Source organism: Solenopsis invicta, chromosome 9 (assembly GCF_016802725.1).
Source record: "Solenopsis invicta isolate M01_SB chromosome 9, UNIL_Sinv_3.0, whole genome shotgun sequence".
Classification (NCBI taxonomy): domain Eukaryota; kingdom Metazoa; phylum Arthropoda; class Insecta; order Hymenoptera; family Formicidae; genus Solenopsis; species Solenopsis invicta.
In genome coordinates this window covers 6,192,660-6,214,909 of record NC_052672.1, presented here as the reverse complement: position 1 = coordinate 6,214,909, position 22,250 = coordinate 6,192,660, and the positions used below count along the sequence as shown (strand labels likewise).

Sequence of the window (22,250 nt, the reverse complement as noted above, 5' to 3'; positions counted from 1 at the left end):
AATTTATATTTTATATTTGTATTTTCCAATGCATATAGAATTTCCATAATTAAATTCAGTTTTTATTTATAAATTTAATCTAGCTGAAATATGCTTTTTTTTTTATTAAATTAAATCTTTCAATTTCCGATAAAAATCTTTACAGAACATTTCAGACTAGATCTGACCGAGTTTATCGAATATTTCTTATTTTCATCTGCAAAGAACGTACAATATGCTATTTTTATTATTTGCAAAAAATAACGCATAGCGGGATCTTTTTCTATTGCGTAAAAAGTAACGTATAACAAACTATAGATTTATAGATAAATTGAGTTGGCAGGTGGTATTATAATGTTATGACGAAGTTGACAACCTCAAAGTTTCAACCTTAATCTACGTAAAACGCACACCGCTACGTTCCATCGTTCGGAAAAGCTGAGCGCATTTTATGCAAGCGGAAACTTCCAGTCGGGCAAATTTACAGAAGATTACGACGAAGTTTTTTCATAATGCCGAGGCAAAAGTAAGATGGATACGAATAGGAGTGTGTAAACCAACCGGCATCTTGGCGCGGATTACGTCAAAACAAAATCGCGTTTACTGATACAAACTTGCCCCTCCGCAAATGTTTTTCTCAAAACAACTGCAGCGTGATAAATAATGCAGTTACGCAAATTTAAATTACAGGATATAATTAATTAAATGATAATTAATAAACATAGACAAAATATATGTTACGAAACGCAATGTGATTAATATTTCATATTAATGAATAATGTATATGTTACGTATCGATATAATGCTATTACACTACTATGCTACGTAATTGAAACAGACAAACGTGGTAGGAATGATAAATGCTTCAGAGAGAGTATAGTTCAAAATTTATATTTATATCTGGGTAATTGGGTTAAAGAAATGTTATAATTGTAATTTTTCCAATTAATGTCTCGCGTGAGACTTTTAATTACTTTTACTTCATTACTCGATACATTCTTACTATAAACTTGCACTTCTCAATACAATCTTTAAATATATAAATTTAAAAACAGGGATATTTAAAAATTCATTGTAAAAAGTGAGCTTTTAACTCAATTGTGTAACTATAGATTATATTATCTTTCTTTTTCATTATAAACGAGAGTTTTAACTTGTTATTACAGTGAAAAAAAAGACGATAATGTTCCTTATAATCAATCTTTAAATATATAAATTTAAAAACAAGGGTATTTAACAATTCATTATAAAAAGTGAGCTTTTAACTAGATTTTATAACTATAAATTATATCTTTCTTTTTCATTATAGAAGAGAGTTTTAACTCGTTATTACAATGAAAAGAAAAATAATAATGTTCGAATGAAAATACTTTTTGAAAAACTTTGATACATCTGCTTAAGAAAATTTCCCAGAAACACTGCAGTTTGAAATAAAGCAGAATTTAATTAATTAATACAAAACAGTAAATTATATTAATTAGGTACAGTCTTAGGTACAGTTAGGACCGATTCCGGCATCAATTGAACAAAACTCAACTTTGTCATAATGCGATATTACACGCTCAATACGCAAAGGGCTTTCTGTCTGACGAGGGAAATATTTTCGTGGAATAAAACGCCGTCTGTAAAACGTAAGCGCGCATTTACTCGTAAATGAGGACGACTCGGCCGGCAGCAGCACTTTCATAGCCCGGCTGCACTTCTTGATGTTCAAAGGAGAACTGAAAATATATACAGGATCCGACCTCAACTGGCCGGTTAATACGACACGAACTAATACTACAGAATGCGAGCGCTCGACACGAGATCATTGAATTTCAGAGGACATTTAATAATCGGGCAGTTGGTCGGTCTTTGTTCGGAAGTGGAAGTTCCAAAGTGTCTGGGATAAACAAGTGCCTCCAATTGACGTCAGTGCGAGAACCTGGCGACCACGTAGTCAATGAAGGAGACCGAGGAAAAAGCTTTCGTCGAAATCGCTTCGCTCGCAGCTGGATTGCTCGTCCGGAGGAAGGAACCCGCAACTAGTCGGTTATCACGTAGCGGAATCTACCTACGAGTTTCCGCAGTACGTCACGATTGTAGAAAGTGGAGAGAAGTGGTGGTCAACTCTCTACCGAACGACGGTTTTCTCGTGAATAAGATCCGAATAAGAAGCAGCATTAAATAAGGCTCATTGCTTAATTTACCACTTAAAAACGCGTTTTACACATCGAGTGTAAACTTAAAAAGTGTAACATAGAAAACAGTATATGAGAGAATTTTTATAAAAATTTGCTACAAATTTTAAGTATTATTTTATGTTTTATTATAATATTATTTATATTATACTATTATTCAATTTTTTATTAACTTCCTAAAGAGAATAACATGTATATAGTGATGGTGATAAAAATAGAGCCACCTTTATAAATATTGATGCCTTTATATTATAGTTTATTGTTTCTTTTATTTTATTATAAGTTAGCAATAAAATTTGTTTTTATCTCTTGTGTTTGGAATAAATAATAAGAGAAAATAAATTTAGCACACATTTAAACTTTAGTATTGTTATTAATGATAGTTTCCCTTTACTATTGGCTTTATTTTTATGACCTCCACTATATATACTCATTTATTTATATATCAGTCTTTTTAAATAAATATTCTTTATAAAAATAATGCACTCGTTAAATAAAGTTTACTTATGTGGCCATTGTTATTTACTTGTTATGTGTGAGGTTTATACCAGAGTTATACCCTTATAACAATTTCCAATACTCAACTAAAATTTCACCCAAATTGCTAGAAATTCCCAAAGATTAAAAGATTAGTTAAATATGAAATTAAAAATAACTTTATTTGTGTGATTAATAAAGATTTTATTTTTGCTTAGTTTTTCATTCAATATCCTAATAAATAGAATTTTAGAAAATAAAATAAAAGTGGGCATTATTCGGTTTTGTTACCTTATACTCCCGCTGTCTCCGCACGATTAATTCCTTCTTGCGACTTCCGCGAAAAGACCAAAGAATCAAAGGTGTGTAGAAATTCTGATTTTCAGTCTTAATTCACTCAAACTCATTACTCTGGCCATTTGTTACATCTCTAGGGAAGAAATAGAGGCTAGAAAGAGAGATAGCGAGCGAGCGAGCGAACGAGAGAAAGAGAGAGAGGGAGAGTGAGAGTGAGAGTGAGAGAGAAAGAGATAAGAGTATTAACAGATGTACTTAACGAGCCAAAAACCTCAACGCAAAACAATAGCGAGGTAGTACGTTATACGCCGCCGCAAGCAAACTACTAGTTAATACGCGGTTTTAATTAAATGAAGTATCGTAATTAGTAGTAACGCTATGAACTTGTGCGAGTTTGCGTTTACTTTCGTTCGAGAGCTCTTATGATAACCTTTCTTGACGTTAATATTCTGGCAATTAAAATGATTTCATAATTAATTGAACAATTAAAGGGAAACTCGATGAAAGTCGATTTGAAAAGAAGGTTTGCGATTATTTCTCCAACTCGTTTCAATGCTTTAACTTGTACTACAGTATAATTCGAATTACCGGCAATTATGAAACACAATTGAGGCATGCTGGCACATTTCAATCCATTGTGAATAAATTTGCTCAGCATATAACCTTTTACTTACATTGGTTAAAAGTAGTTTAACTAATTTTTTTTTTCCACGAGGATAAAAAGGAAGCAAAGGAACGATTCTTGCTAACGGATTCACTGATTTTCTTTGTACCCTTCCACAATTGGAATTTAAAATGAGAAACGCGAGTAAATTAACTTTTAAATATTATATAATTTGATTTTCCATCTCTTTTTAATAAAAAGAAAAAGGAAAGCATTAAATACAAATTAACCATCTTTGATGAAATCGATTTGTTACTGATTGAAAGAAAGGGATGAGAAATAGTTATCAAAGAATACGCGAAGTTTCCAAGATGACGATAAAATATGATATTTGTAGACGTTCGATTAATCTTGGATCTGAAACGCGAACGACTAAAAATCGCGCAATGGCGTATTACTACATACTATTGGCGCTCATTTCGGATCACCGCATGGAATCCTTCTAAGGATATCCCCCGCGTTATTCTGAAGGCCCTGTCGAAGAGCCTCTTCGGATTTAAGTGGCTTTGCCAGCGGATATTGTGGATCTCTAATTTATGACGAAGACGGTATGCGAAAGGAATTTCTATAGTAGCTCACAGGGAACTACAACGTGTTACCTGAGAGGCAACCGGAGAACAGCCAAGGTGCCCGTGTGAATTATTTGATTAAAGAATGGGGAAACAGCTGCTCTCCCATAATTCCTGAAAGAACGTCGGGGCGCTAATTATTTTTCATTACTAATTATCAAAATAACTCGCTCGTGAGAACTTAAAGAGAACTTAAATATATAAAACATGGCACGGTGAATTCAATTTTCCATATACCGCGGATACCGCAGGGAGAAAGATTCCACGATTTTGCGCTTTATCCGTAGATTTAAAAATCCTTCTCAAAGCCAATTCTGGCGTTTCATTGTGGCAATAATAAAATACTATAATGACACACAATGTCGTCGGGGAATGTAAAGTGATTTGCAAAGGTTGTAAGCTTCTCCCTTTTTCAGAATTGGGTCATGCCAGCTCCACTTTAACAAAACCGACGGTTTCTTTCCATAATCCCTTCTTTCTGCTGGATTCCCAAGCATAGATATATAACCACTGCACGATTATAAATACTCCCTTCAACATTCACAAACCGTTGTAGCATTGCTTAAACTGAGTCGATGCTCCTTACAGCAAAGTATCTTATTACTGAGCTCGTTGTAAGTCTCTTATTGCCGCTTGTCAAAATGGTTAAGCTTTGCGTCTCTCTTAGAATTTTAATGCAAAGAGCAAATTACGATCCGTTATATGCGTTTTTTTAAATATGTCATTATATAGAATTATACTAAACGCTGCCGTACTGAACCGAATTATTAATTCCCTTTTCAAGAAAGGGAATATATATTTATATTAATTATTAAAGGAAAGTCACTAATCCGGCTTAGACGTCTTAAAGCGGCACCCCTTTATTTCTCGGAAAATAAACGTTGCACAGTATTAATACTGAGAAAATATAATAATCTGCTTAGATAATTAAAGAAATAAAAACCATATTTTTCTTTCTTTCTAAAAATCTGTCAAAAATAAATTCTTGGAAAAGCGAAAATAAAATATGTTAAAGTAAAACGTATTTTCTCTTGCAAATTGCATAGTTTAAACAATAGTAAGTTACATTACTGAAATTAAATTACAAAATTAAATTACTTTAAATGTTTGTAGCTTTCTAAAACTGTTTTGTTTATATTTTTCCTTTTCATATTTTTTTTTATAATGCGATTTGAAGCATAAAATTGCTGTGCAGCGTAAACCGGTACACTTCTCAATGAGAACAGATCATAAATCTGAAAACCTGTGAAAATCTCTTCAATTTCGTACAGTGTTGGGATTGACGAAAAGAAAACTCGCATGCTATAAAAAAATAAATTGTTTTAGCAGAATAATATAATCAAAGCAAGATGTATAAATCGCCAAAAATTATATTAACCATGCCAGATTAGAGCCCAATTTCCCAGACTCTCTTTTCGGATTACGTTACAAAAACATTATTATTACAAAACAAAGTTTTTTTCATATTAGCAAATTATGTCTGTTTAAGAAAATTATAAATTCTTAAACAGACATAAATTCTTTCAAGAAGATTTTATATTCTTGCTTACATATGAAACAATGAATTGTTGACTTAATACTAATTTTTTGCTGTGTGCAAACATTATTATAAAAATTGCTATACCATCTGATACAAGATACTTTCTAATTTGTATTTATGTTTTTAAAATTTTATTTTCGACACTTTTGTTTAGGAAATATTACTCAAAAACAAAATAATGTGCCGTTATTGGTGACTTTAGAAAAAGGATTATATAATAATAACATAATATTTACAATATGTATCTAATAAGCCAATATAAGTGATTATAAATATTGCAAAAATGTTAGAAACTATGTTATGTGAAACACGTATGCAGGAACTAGTATATACATAATCCTGTAAAGCCGCAGCTTCCGGGCGTAAGAAACAACATGGGTTCAATTTTAAGCTTTGCACGGAATACCCGTTCTTAGTTAGGTAGGAATAGTTATCCCAAGACAGCGATGTTCCGATTCTAGGAAGTACATCTACTAGTTGAAGCGGCATTACAACGGAACGGTCGCGTATAATGAAGTGTACATGTGCAATGTAGCGCAATGCCGCCCTACTCTTGATAATGCTCTTGCATATGTATTTATAATGAATTTCAGGAGCATTGAGCGAACATCTTGTGTTTTGTAGGCTGTAAGTGTAACTTGCAGCAACTCACGTCGACTATAAATCATACCACTGTCGGGAAAATTGTGGATATAAGAAACACCACTCATGCTAACTTCTGACGTCTGACTATAACCATCCTTTTCTACTGAAATCTTTTCTACTGTAATTTCCATTATCATCGCCGGGATAAATTACCTATTTTAAAATTCAAATTTGTACCTTCCGCGAATTGTTTGTTACATTTATTTTTGTACAGTTATTCGAGCATTAAGTTCTTAAATACTCTGCACTTTTTGCATTAATTATAATTAATACTTTCTCATAACGTATTCAAATATAGCTCCGTTAGATACAATCGTGGGTTTAAGAATCGAAAATCGATAATTGAGTTTAATTGCGATGAAATGTAATAAACGATGTCTAAAAATATAGCAGTTATTTCAGATAAATTTACTAATTAATTAATTAAAATACTAATAAATTATCTGAAACCTGGAATGAAATGCTGAAAGTCTTATAACCACTGTCTCGCATTTAACTGTTACTTTTTGATTTAGGAGATTTAAGTTCATTCTTATTCAGCCAGAATGCCACGCAACAGCAGTAGTTCATTTTGTCAAATTTACTTTTGCGCAATTTTATTTATATGGAACCGACATTGCGTGTGTTTTAATATACAAAAACCAATACGGTCTCCCTTTTTTTTTTATCGTGCGTGCGTTACAGCGACATAAAGCTTGCTGCGCAAAAATAGAACGAACCACACCATATCGGTCGGTCGAAACGTTCCGAAAAAGTTGAGCGCGTAAAGTTCGCCGCATATATAGGTCGTCGAAAAATTCCGGGCATCGCCACAGACTCCACGTGTGTCTGCCATCCGCAACGTTGGCAAAAGTTCGAGAGCTGGGTGAGCTGGAAGTGCAGGAGCTTTGTGCCTCTGTCGCGCACAGCTTTTCATTAAACGCGCGCGTCGCCTTATCCGTCGCGCCATTCACATTTTCGTCGCGTTTGAGAGAAAGAGAGAGAGAGAGAGAGAGAGGGAGGCAGTCCCAGCGCACGCAATTTCAACGAACGAACGCATCTTTTTTCCGCATCAGCCGCCGCGCGAAATTCGCACTTAGTGGAATATAAAATTTAATAGGTCGCACGCGCGTCCGCATTCTTCGCATTTTTTTCCCCTTCACCCGGGGACCCGGACGTAAAAGCAACCGCGTGTAAAAGTCAGCAGTCGGCCGCGTACGTTACGTTATCAATTACAGACATGAATTGACGGAAAGAAGGATCGCCGGACATCGCGCGATATTGGGCGACGTGCGAAAATTCGATGAAGCCCGAGAAGTGTGAGCGCAACGGTAACGATCGCACCGCGCCCGCGCCGGCCCGAGTCCGGAGTGAACGCGGGCGGCTATCGAGTGCTCGACTGTGAGGGGCAAGCGAACGTAGGGTACGCCTTAGCGGAGACAGCGCTACGCTGACTTTCACGCCCGTCGGATTGCATGGTTTCATCCGAAAATCCAATACGCTCGATTCCACGAACGGTCCAATACGCCTCAGTAATTTGAACGGGATCTAGATTCTGGATGGATCTACTGTAAGATCTCCTATTTCAGGCTAGTTTGGCGCTTGCAAATTCGATCCCGACGATCATCGTACGTTCGCTTTACTTGCTTGGGGTAATTGGAACAGAAACTATTATGCAATTATTGTTAGAGTAGTTTGGGAACTTTGAATATTAGTCTATTGTGCCCTAAACGGTTTGGGAAAGATCGATTTTCCGCGTAATAGATTGCAATTTTTCAAGTAAATTTAAACCGAAGAGGGTTTTATTCATCGAATAATTTAGTTTTGCGTCATTGTTAGACACGGAAATTTAATATCTTAAGGTTAATTGGAAAATTAATTAATTTAAGGGTTAGCATTGTTACAACGTGATCAAAAGGTTTAGGGAGCTTCGGAATTTTTTTATATAAAATGTACATGTACATATACCATATTAATATTAGAAGAAAGTCGCCAATAAACTTCCTAAAGTGGCATGTCTTTTTTTTCAAAAATTATACACATTGCACTGTATTATTACTGATAAAAACATGACCTGTTTAGATAATTAAAGAAATAAAAACATATATTTAATTTTTTTCTAAAATCTGATAAAAACGAATTTTTGAAAAGCGACGATAAAATTTGCTATCCTTTTTAGCAAATTGTACACTTTAAAAAGTAATGAGTACATTATTAATAATATTAGATTACTTTACACGGTTGCAGTTTTCTAAAACTGTTCCGTTTATATTTTTCTCTTTCATATTTTCTTTGTAATACGATTTGAAACATAAAATTGCTGTGCAGCATAAACCGGTACACTTTTCCGTGAGAATAAACAGTGAAAATTATGAAATCTTCAACTACAATACACATTGTTGACAGATGTTTCATGAATTCTTTTACATTTTTTTTAATTCTCCAAGGTAAGAAAAATATGACGCGACAGGTTTACTTAAAAAAATAGTAAGGTATCAGAAAAACGTGTAAAGTGGGAGAAAGTGGAGTTGAATGCAGCTTTTTATTTTTTTTAAACTTTGTTTAATACATAAATACATTTTTTAATAGTTACAAGGGAACGTACCAAAGTTTAAAATTCTGATTTTAATGAAACTTTGTATATACATTAGGTTATATAAATAGATGCATTTAGAAAATATCAGTTGCTGTTTAAAAATAGTTTTAAGAGGTAAAATTACTCCATTCGTGATTTTCAGCTTTTTTGTGTTGTCTCAAAAACTATTTAAGATATCAAAAAGTGTTTTATACGAAAGTTTTACAATAAAATTATCTCCATTCATTTCCCTCTATAATATTTTTTAAAAATAATTATTTAAAAAATTGTTTTCAAAAGTCATTTTTGTAAACTATTATTAACAAGAATGAATAAAAATAATTTTATTGTAAAACTTTTGTATAAAACATTTTTTGATATCTTAAATAGGTTTTTTAGATATAACGAAAACATTGAAAATCGTTTTACACAAGAGGGATGATTCTACCCCTTAAAATTGTTATTGTGCAGCAACTGATATTTTCTAAATTTATTTATTTATGTAATCTATACGTGTGCAAAGTTGCATCAAAATTAGAATTTTACACTTTGGAATATTCCCTTGTTAGTTTATCAATTTATTTTCTAGTTAATTTCTTGATTTCTTCCGTACGAAGGTATGCTAGAATTCTGTCATTACTGCCTACTGTGCCAATTTCTTAAACGTTCTTTTTGGGTTACGATGCGGAAACGTTAATTAACACAAAATACGAAATAGTATTATATAAACTGCTGTCCCATCTAATAGAAGACACTTTCTAGATTGTATTCAAGTTTCGAAAATTTTATGTTTAATTCTTGTTTAAGAAACGTCATTCAAAAGCAAAGTGGTATTCCATGTATTAGTGACTTTCCTCTAATTAATTATATAATACAATTAGAATTGTTTACAAAGCGCAGAACCAAGCGAATATACAACTGTGAGATACTGTAAAATTATATTGTGAGAACTTCTTTTTTCCATTTCAGCGAATTACCGTGGCAATCAAGGAACGAAATCACTTCATAAATCCAGGGCTGCGCTGGTCATCAACATATAAACAGTGCATAGATTGGATCCCTGTGGGCCATTTCTAAGCTCAGGTTAGTTGAAACACTTGTTGAACGTAGCGCGAACCCCTAATAATCCTCTAACCAAATTGTATGCTTCGTATAACCCACATCGCGTTTCACTCGACGGTGCGAGATTGTACGCGTGACAACGTGTAAATTTTTATTTTCATTGAATAAATTGATTGAATTATTGTTTCGTCGCTCTGGCTGGCAAACAAGTTTGCATATATATTTCAACGATGGGCAAAGAAACACGAGACATAAAATATTTTCAACGATATCTACGTCCAACTACGAAATATCAAATGTCCAATTGCCCACGTAGTAAAGTTTAGTCACCAACGATAAAATCGCGATAGAACTTTATATTTTTGTTTTCGAAATCTGATATATTATATCACATAAAGTATATTTTTATTTCCGTATTGCGATTTTATTTTTTCAAGTTGGCATTTTTTGAACCTGGAAATTCTGTTCAAATCATTCGTTCCTCGGATATCTTTCGTCTTTATATTTCCCAAAATCCTAAAATTCAATACTCCGACTTTTGCATTTTGAATACTCCAGGAGAGATGTACGTGAGAAAATAAAAATCCTCGCAACAACTCAACATTCCACGATCCCTCCGGACTTTACAATTCACGGGCTAGTGTACACACCATGTGCAAAAGCAAAACGAAACGTTAGTTACAACAAACGAATCGCGGGATTGCAGTCGAGGGCAAAGTCGGTGCAATGAGCACGTATGTAACGCGCTGCGACTCGTTAAAAGTGCAGCGCGCCGTGGCTAAACTGCAGAAGTCAATAAAGAGCTGGGTTGGTGCAATTGCAGCGGGAGCAGCAAAATATTTCGCGTTAACCCACGAATGAGGAGTGACCCCGTATGCGAGCTTCGTAAAGTAATATTAGATTACCCATCGGCAACGTGAGTATTTTCCTACATCACGCCGTACATTATCGATGCTTTTACCGTTAACGACGGGCTTTTAGAGACCGCTTTTCGAGGTATCGTACGTTCCGCGATACTCGCGAGGAGGACGACGACGACGACGAATGACGTGACACCAGGAAAAATGTCGTTCTCGTGATACACTCCCGCCTGGTACTACACGATAAGTACGCAAAGTACATAATTATAGGTACGCATGGCATTAACATCCTGAATTTATATACAGGTATTTTACCCCGATAGAATATTTATTAAACTATATGACGCAATTTTGCATAAAAATTATAATGTAGCAATTATGCAAGTACATTTACAAAAATAAATTTGGAAGTATTTTTTTCATAAAATATTGATAATTGCTCAATTAACTTCGAAATATTATATCGGCAAAACTATAATGATGGTGAATCATCTTATTAATATATTTACAAAATTAAATTTGGAAAGAAATTATTCAATAATTAAGAAAATATTTGTAATTGTGTTATGTGTAAAATATTTGGAAAATATTTGTATAATTAATTCATATACATGCTTACAAAAATGAACAATTATTCCTAAATTATAATGTAGAAGTATTGCAATGTGAAATGTTACTCATTCAGCACGGTAACATTGAATAAAGGATCAAACGGTTTTTTAAATAATTGTGAAATATTTATATCTCAAATTTAAATTTATCTGATACAATATTTGACAAATATTATTTAAAAACGTTACTTCGACAAAACTGCTGCGTTATAAACTATCATTGTAGCTCAAATCATAATTTCAAATTTTCGTCAATTTGTGATGCAATATTCACACAATGCGCCTATCGGGGTGGATACTGTTGTAAGTATATATACAGATTGAATTGATCATAAAGCGAATAACCATGTAGCGTCAAGTGCGCCAAATTGCTACTATATGCATATACACCGAAACAAATTGTAGTCTCAAATTTCAGAATTTTCTTATTTTTATAGCAGTTTCTTCTAAAATAGAAACCAAAAGAGGATCTTAACTTCAAAGGGAATTCTTTTAAAAGATAAATTATTAGCAAGTATTCTTAATTATAAGATGAGACTTTATAGGATTGATTCGATACAACTTTTAAACTGATATAGTAACGGTATTATTTTGTATAAATAAAACATTATTATCGGCATCGGATAATAATCATCTTGTTACTAAAAATGATTGTAAACTTTACTTTAAAACATTACAAAATTTTTTTATCTAACAATCGTGGAAGAGTTTGGATAAATGAATTTTTTCATGACTTATAAGAAATTATGTTGAGATTAGTAGAGTCTAAATCATGTAATTTGTGTAATTAAAAGATTGTCCTTAATTGTTCATCAAATTATGAGTTAATAAATTTATGTTTCATCCTTTAATTTGCTCGTATTTAGATCGTTTATTTACTTTGATTTAAAAATTCTTTTTTCTTAAACTATAATTCTAGATACGATATTTGGTATTATGTAAAATTAATTTAGCTTAAAAACACGAATTAACTTCACCGAGTGATTAAGAAATGAGAAATCGCGACTGCGCATGCCGATCGTAAGTTTAAAGATTCGCGAGTCGTATAGCAGCATTAGAGGCTGCCTGTACATCGTGCGCACGTGAATCCGAAGTTTTCGAAGCGCAATGCGTGTATCGACAGCAAACAACAGCTGGGACATTAACCTGGATACATGCATGAATATAAGTTCTGCATCACCGATAAAAAGATAATCTGTCTCGTAATACTGGCATTACGTCATTCGATCCGCTCGAGTGTGCCCGATTTTATTAAAATTTCCCCGCAGCGCTCGTGCATTCGATGACGTCGAACCGAGGGTAAGCAAACGCGCGTCACCCGACGGGATCAATATCGAAATCCCTTTTTTTGCATTGCTATCGTACTACCGAGGATAGTACGGTAATTAAGTGTAACGGCACAACGTTGCGTACAGCGATTTTCTGAAGGCCGTATAGAGAGATGGGATGTTACGGCGGCATGTAAACTGATTTCCTTGAAGTTAAATATGCACACGGGAGTGAGAGTGTTAAATAGACAGTGAAGGTAACGGCATAGCCTCATATCAAATATAGGCGAATGCCGCTTTTATTTTTACACGCGTTCTGCTGATAACGAGACGAAGCACCGTGTTCACCGTGTTTATTAACTGCAGAAAATCAGCATCGTCATTAGGAATTTAGCCGGGCCCGGCGTTTCCGACGGAACGCGCGAAACGGGTTTTAAAAAATTTCCCACCGCCACCCGCGGTCGACATAGTTAGCTGAAGCTTCATCTTTTCGCCGAGAATCTCTCATAATATCGCATTAATCTCGCTAAGTGCATGATTACGCTACTCTCGCGCACCGCTAACAAGCAACAAGCGTCATCGCAACACCTCTATTACGTTTTCTGATATGGGGAGCTATGTATATTGTTCCAAAGTTCTCCCGGTGTGCTGTACGTGCTACCGGCTAAAGGAGCTATTACTGTATACTGTATACGCGCTGACGGCGAAGTGTCTGTCATCTCGCGTTTAATTAATTACACGTGAGAACTTAACGTCGCGCAGGCGTGTTTGCCTTAGCTGGCACTACTCTTGGTGCGATGTTATACCACATTTGCGCGCATCGTTACAAGTGGTATGCCGCGATACTGCCTGTGTAATTAGATTTATGGTCATGCTTTGGTACCGTTTAATTCTTCGCGTTGCAACGGCCACGTGGATAGTTACAGTTGCATTAGGCTAATGTTGACTGACAGAGAAAGAGAGAGAGAGAGAGAGAGAGAGAGAGAGAGAGGTAGGTATTCGGCTTATACCGAATGTGTGCCATGGGTCCACGGTAATCGCGCATTAGCCCCTCGTGTAATTATAACGTAGCAATTAGTCAGCGCGAAAACCAGGTTCGGCGCTCCGGCTGGCGGCTTCGCTTCTTTGCCGGGAGACCCCGCGGCCGCTGCGGTTGAAAGTTTTACGAGCCAACATTTTCGCATCCCATTTTTCGTCAACCGCATGGCGCGCCTCGTCCGCCCGTGCAAAAAAAGGAGCCGCGCAACGCCATTCGGTTTTAGACTGCCGTTCTTCCCGACCTGCGTCACTTTAAGCTCTTAAAGGAAAGTCTCGCAGCGTAAAAAGAGCTAATTTAGTATCCGCTAAATTCTAATTATCACTTTTTTAATTATCATTTTTATAGAATAGAAAATGTCACGAAGACGGGGAGACTACAAGCTTCGAACCTAACGTTCAAAGTATTTGACGTTGGTAATAGGCTGTTAGCATTAAATTTATTGCCCGACGTCTTTAATGCAATTAAAGTGCTGTAATAATATGATAATGCTTCAAGTGTCTGCTTATTTGTGAAAATTGCAATTACACAAACTCGGAGGAAAACCCATTTTGGCGATGACAATGACTGATGCACTCATGCGTGAAGCTCACAACTGCGCCGTAACTATTCATCCAGTTGTACCACACGCAAAATCCACAATCGCGTTTGTTGCCGATTAGCGAATTAACTAATCTAATCCCGAGTTCTTCGGTTGCGCTAAATGGTGTAATCCGATACGCGCGGCCACCATCACAATGGTGCTTGCAATTCTGCTGATAACTCCGTGGAAATTCGTAACGATAATTCGCTGTAATCGCACTGCGGAACTCTCGGAGTACTTAAAAAAACAAAAAAAAAAAATGGGGGAAAAAGAAGAATCGAGTGGATGGATCATCGTTGCGTCGAGAATGAATCAAGCTTTCTGGCCATTCACGGTATCGAAATGGCATAAATTTCAATAAACTTTTTCCCTTTTCCCTCCCCATCGTTCCAAATTTCGTTCAATTGATTTTTAACACTACACTGGAAAAAGATTACGTGATCACCATTTTGAAAATATTGTATGAAAATGCGCTCGCCCCTCGGCCATTCTATTCCTAACAGGAAATTACATAAACGAGTCGCGAGGCCCTCCATGTTTCTACTCTCTATCGGCTCGAACCGATTTCGAACGATTCGAAAGGCAAGAGCGCTCTCGAGAGCTCCGTAAAGGCAAATGCAAACGGAATATATATTTTTCCCTTTGATTTCCTGACCTTTCGTTTGCGATCAACTAGTACATAAATTTACATTTGTTACGGAAATATTAAGGCACTGAATCGCGAAGTGGTGAACTCGTAGAATTGAAATTCGTATAAACATCTTTTCTTTATAACACGTAAAAAGTACATTAAATATTTCTGCAGGGTGAGCACACATTTTAAGTACACTTAACAAGTTCAAATTACCTAAGTAATCTTTGGTGTATATTTACGAGATCGAATTTATTTCACAATTTCTTGTGAGCGGAGAGAAAAGCACGGAATACAAATCAACGTTATAAACCGTAAAGACGTCGGACTCTCCGAACTAAAAGCGTTCGTTGCGCGTAGGCTATTTCAAAACCCTTCAAACCGCAGCTTTTACGAGACCCGAAATATTATATTTCGACGAAAAGTTCGTATCAGGAATAAAAAGCAGCTTTTTTCCACCATCCATTCCGTTCCAATCCGTTGATCGGTATTACGATATGCGTCGATTTTAGGTGCATTGCACCGTGGCAGGGTGCACGACGCACCTGAGTGTCGTAAACAATGACAATCCGATGGCGGTGCTTTTAGAATTGTCGTCGGTGACGAAACGCGAAACGCATCGCGCAACAATCCGCGTCACCGACGATAACGATCGTGCGCAAACGATTATGCGAGCAATGATCCGCGCCGGGATTGCCGTTCATACCACGAATGAGTCCGCACGGACGCAGGATGACGGGAACGAAGTGAATGCCGGCTCATCGATGATCGTCATGCCGCCCGTCATCCTCGGAACGTTACCATCCGCGCGCCTCGCGAACGTCTCGCATGCAGTTAGTCTGATATGCCGGTCCCATGATGAGAAGTTGCACGCCCTTTCAAACTCAAAATCCTCTTAACCTTCTGCACACGATTTGACACAAACGACACAGTGCACTCCTTTTCTTTGAAAAATTAACAGCATTGTAATTTATCATAATACTTTATGTACAATTTTTTTCAATTAACCTAATAATGCTACTCATTTTCTTACTCATTAACAATACTCTGAATAAAAATTCATAAGATCTTTAAAATTGAAAACATTTTTTCAACAATAATAAGTTATATCGGACTGACGAAATTGAAACGTAAAAATAGAAGGCCTATGTCAGTCACAGCGGTTCTTGGTGCCGAATAATAATTTTTAATTTTTACAATTGTCAGCTCAAACTGCGCGCCGCATATTCGTCGGACACAGTCATGAAGCCGGAATAGTAATATTAATGCTTTTAAGTAATAAATATTTCATATCATTTAGTCCAATATCTACATATTAAACAACATTTTGACAAAATTTATAATGGTTAAGTTTCAATATAAAATATTGATTATTAACAAAGTTATTGAATAAAATTTAAATGATTGCGCGTAATACCCACCTTTTCTCCTCTATTAATATAGTGCAATGTTTCGATAATGTACGCTCTAAATTAATATAATATCACTGAAAGATATTAATAGTGACTAATAACCATAGTTATAAATATAGCACTGCAAATCAATAAGATTTTACTGATTTAGAAAGTAGCATGCAGCTGCGTACTTTACTCTTTCTTAGGAACTATACAAATTTATATACGACAATGTTCTAGGATTAATTTAAAGAGAGAAAAAAACCCAAAAGACTAAATTGAATAAAATAATCAATCTTTTCTATTTATATTAAATAATAATCGCAAATAACTTACACGTTTATAACTGTAAAATGAAAGAATAACACAAGTATTTTTTATATGAGAATAGTGCGTATAACTTTGTAGATACATAACTGCTACATTTTATTAATTTATTTAGTTTTTCACATCGTACAAAGAAACTGTAAAGACTTTATTGATGTATTGAAAAATTTGCCACTACCTGTGTTTAAGCGACGCGCTATTAATTCATAAAGCTAATTGTCTTTAGACGCTCTTTGATATTCACGCTGCAAATACGGCTCGATAACGTAATTTCATGATGTCACAGCTAATACTCGATTATTTTTTCCTCTCAAGCTAATATCTGTACTTAAATTGAAGATCGCTTCTACATTGTTAGGGAACCCTCGCAAACTGATGCGTTCCATTATTCTACAATTCGCGTGACCAATCTTTGATTGTTACCACTGGAAATTCTCTGGTTTTGATTGATAGTTACGTTTTCGGATGAAAAACGACGATAATTGAAGCAAACTTCAAAGCCTCTTCGGATTTTGTAAAATCGCCGGGAAAGCTTGTTACATCCACCTCGAGGACGAATTGAGGACTAGTGAAGTAATATCGTATTACATTGGAATACCTGTTGCGTCTCATTGGCCACATTCGTTCACAATTCACTGACGAAAACTAGTGAATTGCAGTCGCGAGACTTTTACAAAGAGTCTGTATTGAGTTAACGATTAGCGATTCTCTTTTACTTCACTTCGTAACGAACCTGCAGTTCCTAACTTTTAAGAACGTCGGAATAACAATCGAACTTTCAGGACGGAAAATCTTCCACATTTTTGTGTTGAATACCCTCTTGATATATTGGGCGAATGAAAAAGTTTTGATGGGTTTTCAACAAATGCTGTATAACCAATGCATTTTTAAATGCCTGAAGGCGGTCGATCTATTAACATCTAATTTTATCAACAATTTCTGTTAAAATTCGTGAATTTATATCCATTAAATTGCGCACATTATTATCGTTAATATCTATGGATCGTTCAGAAGTTCGTCTTTGACATTATCTTAAAAGATCGGTCAATAACGAGCAATACTAATAGAAAATAATATACTCATAGCTTTATTCTCAATTTAAAATGAAAAACATGAAAACAAAACAATATTACATATATATAAAACAAATTCCAAATTAACGATCATAAATTACAGCAGATTTCTTTGAGTAAGCCATGGCCATGATCGTAAACATGAAAAATTATTAATCATTCTTGCACAAATCTTCTTATTTACACTGTCACAATAATTGTCTAAAAGTACAGTGTCCATATATGAAACTTGGTGAGAGATCTATTCTTTGTTAAGAAGCGAAGATATGTCCCATCCATGCCTTTTATTATTATTGATATTATATTATTAGTTTAGTCTACGTTTCGCACGTTTTAATATTCACTCGATTAAGATATTAATAATTATGGCTCTGACAAAATTCTCATTTGACTGTTCATCGGACTATTAGCTAATTATCATATTGTTGGTACGTTCAAGTTTGAAATAAGGACTGAGCCAAGGGTGGCGGATTCTAAGTATTGTTGTAAACTTTCCATGAAGGAGGAAACAGTACAATAAGATAAAACATTAATTACAACATCTATTGAGAACTCATCAAAGCTTTTGCACTCATTTAGTACAAGAAATATAGTACATATATAAATATGTAAATTTTATGTGCAAATACATAAAAACGTAATATTCGCACTGCAAGTATGTAAAAGTTTTTTATGCATTAAATTAAATTCATGTGTGTAATTTTTGTACTTTTTAAACGCTTAGACGTGTATCAATATTAAATTACACGTCTAAGCGTGTAAAGAGTTAAAAATTACTGGCATAAATTTAAATTAATGCATAAAAAAATACAAATACGTAAAAAGTAACTACACGTTTTACATACTTTTTGGAGTGTAAGCTAATTTTTACAAGTAACACAAAAAAGTGACACGTTACTATAAATTAATTTATTAACTTTTATTTCCTATCGCAATGCGTCAATTATGCAGGCATAATTATGTCATAAATTCTGTCAATATATTAAAAAAAAAAACAATTCTGCTAATAATTCTGCTAAGAAAAGATTTTCAATCAAACGGTAAACGGTGAAGCAAAGGTAGGCAAACCCTGAAAGTTTTGAACGTTTTTAGAAGTTCTAAATTTTTGCCTTTTGCAGAGGCGCACACACTGTGAAAATATTTTTCTCAATAACCGCATAATATCAGCAAAGTGTCGAAGTATTTTACAGAATGCATGTTTTCCAATAGTTACCGCGCATTCGAATATTTTAGAGACATGAAACGGACTATTTACTGAAAGTTTGGTCTTGCTTTTTAAATTTTTTTAAAATTTTATGGTAATTGTATAGCAATTTTACTTTAAAAGTTGAATTATAATAAAATGGTAAATCAAATTTAAATTTATAGATAAAAGAAACTATTCTAATAAAAAAATTTATAATTATATAATAGAACTGTAATATCAATAGTAATATTAATGCTTACATCGATGCATAAAATATAAACGTAAAATATAAATGATAAGTAGTAATGCACTCAAAAAAGAAGTATTTAATTTCAAAATAGTAAAATGTTTCATTTTCGTTTTTTAAACATTTAAAAATGTTTTTGTTTTAAATAATGTATAGATTTACGTGTAAAACTAAAATCTTTAACAGGCTTTAAATATTTCAACGTTTTAAATCTATACACCGTTTACTACTAAAACATTTTTAAATATTTCAAAAATAGAGACAGAAATAATACATTTTAATATGTTAAAATTAAATACTTTTTTTTTAGTAAAACATATAAATGATAAAAAAAATCAATAATATTTTTTTATACAATGTTTGTCTTCTACTATATTTTGCATTATACGTACAGAGCCTGACATGTAAATACGTAATACGAAAATAAATCCAACGTTCCACACGAGCGCTTAGCAAAACGTTGCACTGTTATGTTGCTTTGATTGCATTGTGAAACTTTTTCTCGGGTTTCGCATGCATACATCCTAATACAGTTCACTGCCTTTGCGTGACCCACTTCTCCGTAAAGGAGAAAGAGTAAACATTCAGGGAATAGCGAAGAGAGTCCATTGACAATTTTTAACGAATTGCTACCGTATTCAGAGTATCGCTGCACCGATATTGATGCATGCTAATTATAAATTTTTTCATTTTCAACATACGAACAAAAAACAAACTTGAAGTGTAGTTTTTGTATCTAGCAAATGGAAATACTCTACACGCTTGTGATACTCTATAAGCTCTATATTGAGAAATATATGAATATTACTACATGCAAACTTTTCGATTTTAAACTTGCAATTCCAAGGATTACCTTTGGACGAAAAGTTTAAATATTCAGTTTGTTTGAAATGCTATCTCGCTGAACTTTTCTTTAGCTTATATAAATTAGATATTCCTTCTCATTGTACCATCGTTCTCGAATTATTACGATTCGGTTGCGGTCAATTATATTCTTAGCAGCCTCTTGAAAGATTCTATTGTAACTTTTTACAATCGACTAAAGTGAACTCTACCGAATGTTGCAATAAAAAGCGCGTAATCTGCTGAAAGTCGCAGGCTGAATGAATTTAGATTTACGGAGCAACGTTACGGAGTGAGGCATCAAGATTTTTTGGCTTCCGATTTCATAGAGCAACAGGTAAAGCGGAACATAGTGTGGCAAGCGAGAAGCGAATCCGATAGATTCTCTATCTTGTGTGCCACATAGTTGGTGTGAGTGCTTAGAAATTGATTTTTCCAAAGTTTTTAGAAGTTTCGGCAATTCGTCTTCGAGTCTCTGGATCCTTTAGCAACTCGGAGCTTGAGCATCAAATTTATGTTTGAGATACGCAATGTTTGACATAACATCGACGTACATAAATTCAAAATCTGCGAGCAGTAACGCGGAGATTTTACGTATCATTTTCTAGCATATCGTTCAAGCATTAAATATATAAAACTTTTGTAAAAGTTATAAATAGTTAAGATAAATATTTTATCTCGATCGCGAGTTTATATTTCCGAACATAATTATTTGGGCATGATATAATTGTAGCGTGATTTCCAATAACTCATAATTCGAAGTATATTATTGTTAAATGTACTTTTTTTTAGTTAATAGTAATTTACTTCGTTTATTTCGATTCCGAAACTTGTGACTAACAAGAAGTCACTCTGTAAGAACGATGCTACATCGCTGTAAAAAAGCGTAGTGGGAAAAATGTTTACATAAAAAATATCTTGTCAAAAACAAAACAAACGCTTAATATTAAAATTTCTTTCGGCTTTAAACGTCTCGGTGCTTTCTATCTAAACACCGTTTGATGTAAACCAAAACAGTTTTTAAGTATTTAAACAACAGAAACGAGAAGTAAAACGTTTCAATATCTTGAAATTAAACGCTTCTTCCATGAGCGATGTGGCAATTTCTAGTTGGATGATTGGAGCAAATGTAACTAACGCATTGGATTTCAACGGATGCAATCGAAAAACGAGATCTCCTAGAAGTTTTCTTATAAGCTTTCATAAATGTAATCGTGACGGCCATCGTAGTTAGTACCATTTAAAGTTTTAAGAGCACGCCATCGCGTAGGAAAGATCGAATTACACAAAGAAGCGAGAGGATCGTAAAATACGCTAAAGCGTCCGTATTAGTTTAATCCTACGGGAGATCGAATTACGTAGGCACCGACGATTGTAAATACTTTCAAGTATTAATTCAATGATACAGAAGAGTATAATGCTGATCTCATCAAGTTCTTAAATTAAACGCTCTAATCCACTGAAAATTGAAGTAAATCGCTAAAACTCGTCCTAACTGCCAGAAAATAGTTCCCTCGTGCGCGGCGAAGTTTTAAGCGCAGATTAACGCCGACGAATCTACCGTGAATATCAATCAGAAGATATTATCGCGGCGCCAAATTACATAGTTTTTAACATATATACGTCGTTGAAATACATGCAAAAAGGTCCGTGTGCGAAAAAAGTTTCTATATCTTGTATAAAATACCTTTTTTTTATTTAAAAGTAATTGCTTTGTGTAAAAGAAATTTTTTTCCCGTGTAACAGAAAAAAATAGATCGCTTGTACTTTAATTTGGTACGTGCATAAACGTTTACGCACGCCATAGCTCGAGGGATACGTTTCACGCGCTGTCCGCACGTTTAAGGAGATGCCGAAGTCGTCTAGATTGCATCAATCATGGCATGCCCAAATTAGACGCGTGTGCCGATGATATTTCGTGATTATCGTATTAGGTGACCATGATTAATGGGATATGATGGATCCGTTTCCGGACTACTGCTTGACAAACTGTCGGTAGGATTTCGGACCAATTATACGCACGGGTAGCCTCTGATATGTCAAAGCATCGAGAACGTGTATTACTCGATCGCCCGAAGACACTGGATTTCGGGTAAACGCCTCTGTGTACGTGGGCAGGTACCTCTAAGGTTGCATAGCGTGCCGTTACACATACACGCGTTAGGATTAGCATATAACATGTGTGTCCTAGATTCGCGATAATGATTCGTCACATTGATCCGCC

General features: G+C 34.6%; 1 protein-coding gene across 7 annotated transcripts in view; it reads left to right on the top strand.

The window, feature by feature from the left end:
* LOC105199174 (5-hydroxytryptamine receptor 2A) overlaps positions 1-22,250 on the top strand; it is a 251,336-nt gene that overhangs the window by 159,916 nt on the left and 69,170 nt on the right. For all 7 annotated transcript variants that reach the window (XM_039453385.1, XM_026138037.2, XM_026138034.2 and 4 more), the window contains exon 3: positions 9,875-9,988. The gene's annotated coding sequence lies outside the window, so the exon portion shown is untranslated. The remainder of the gene's footprint in view (positions 1-9,874; positions 9,989-22,250) is intronic.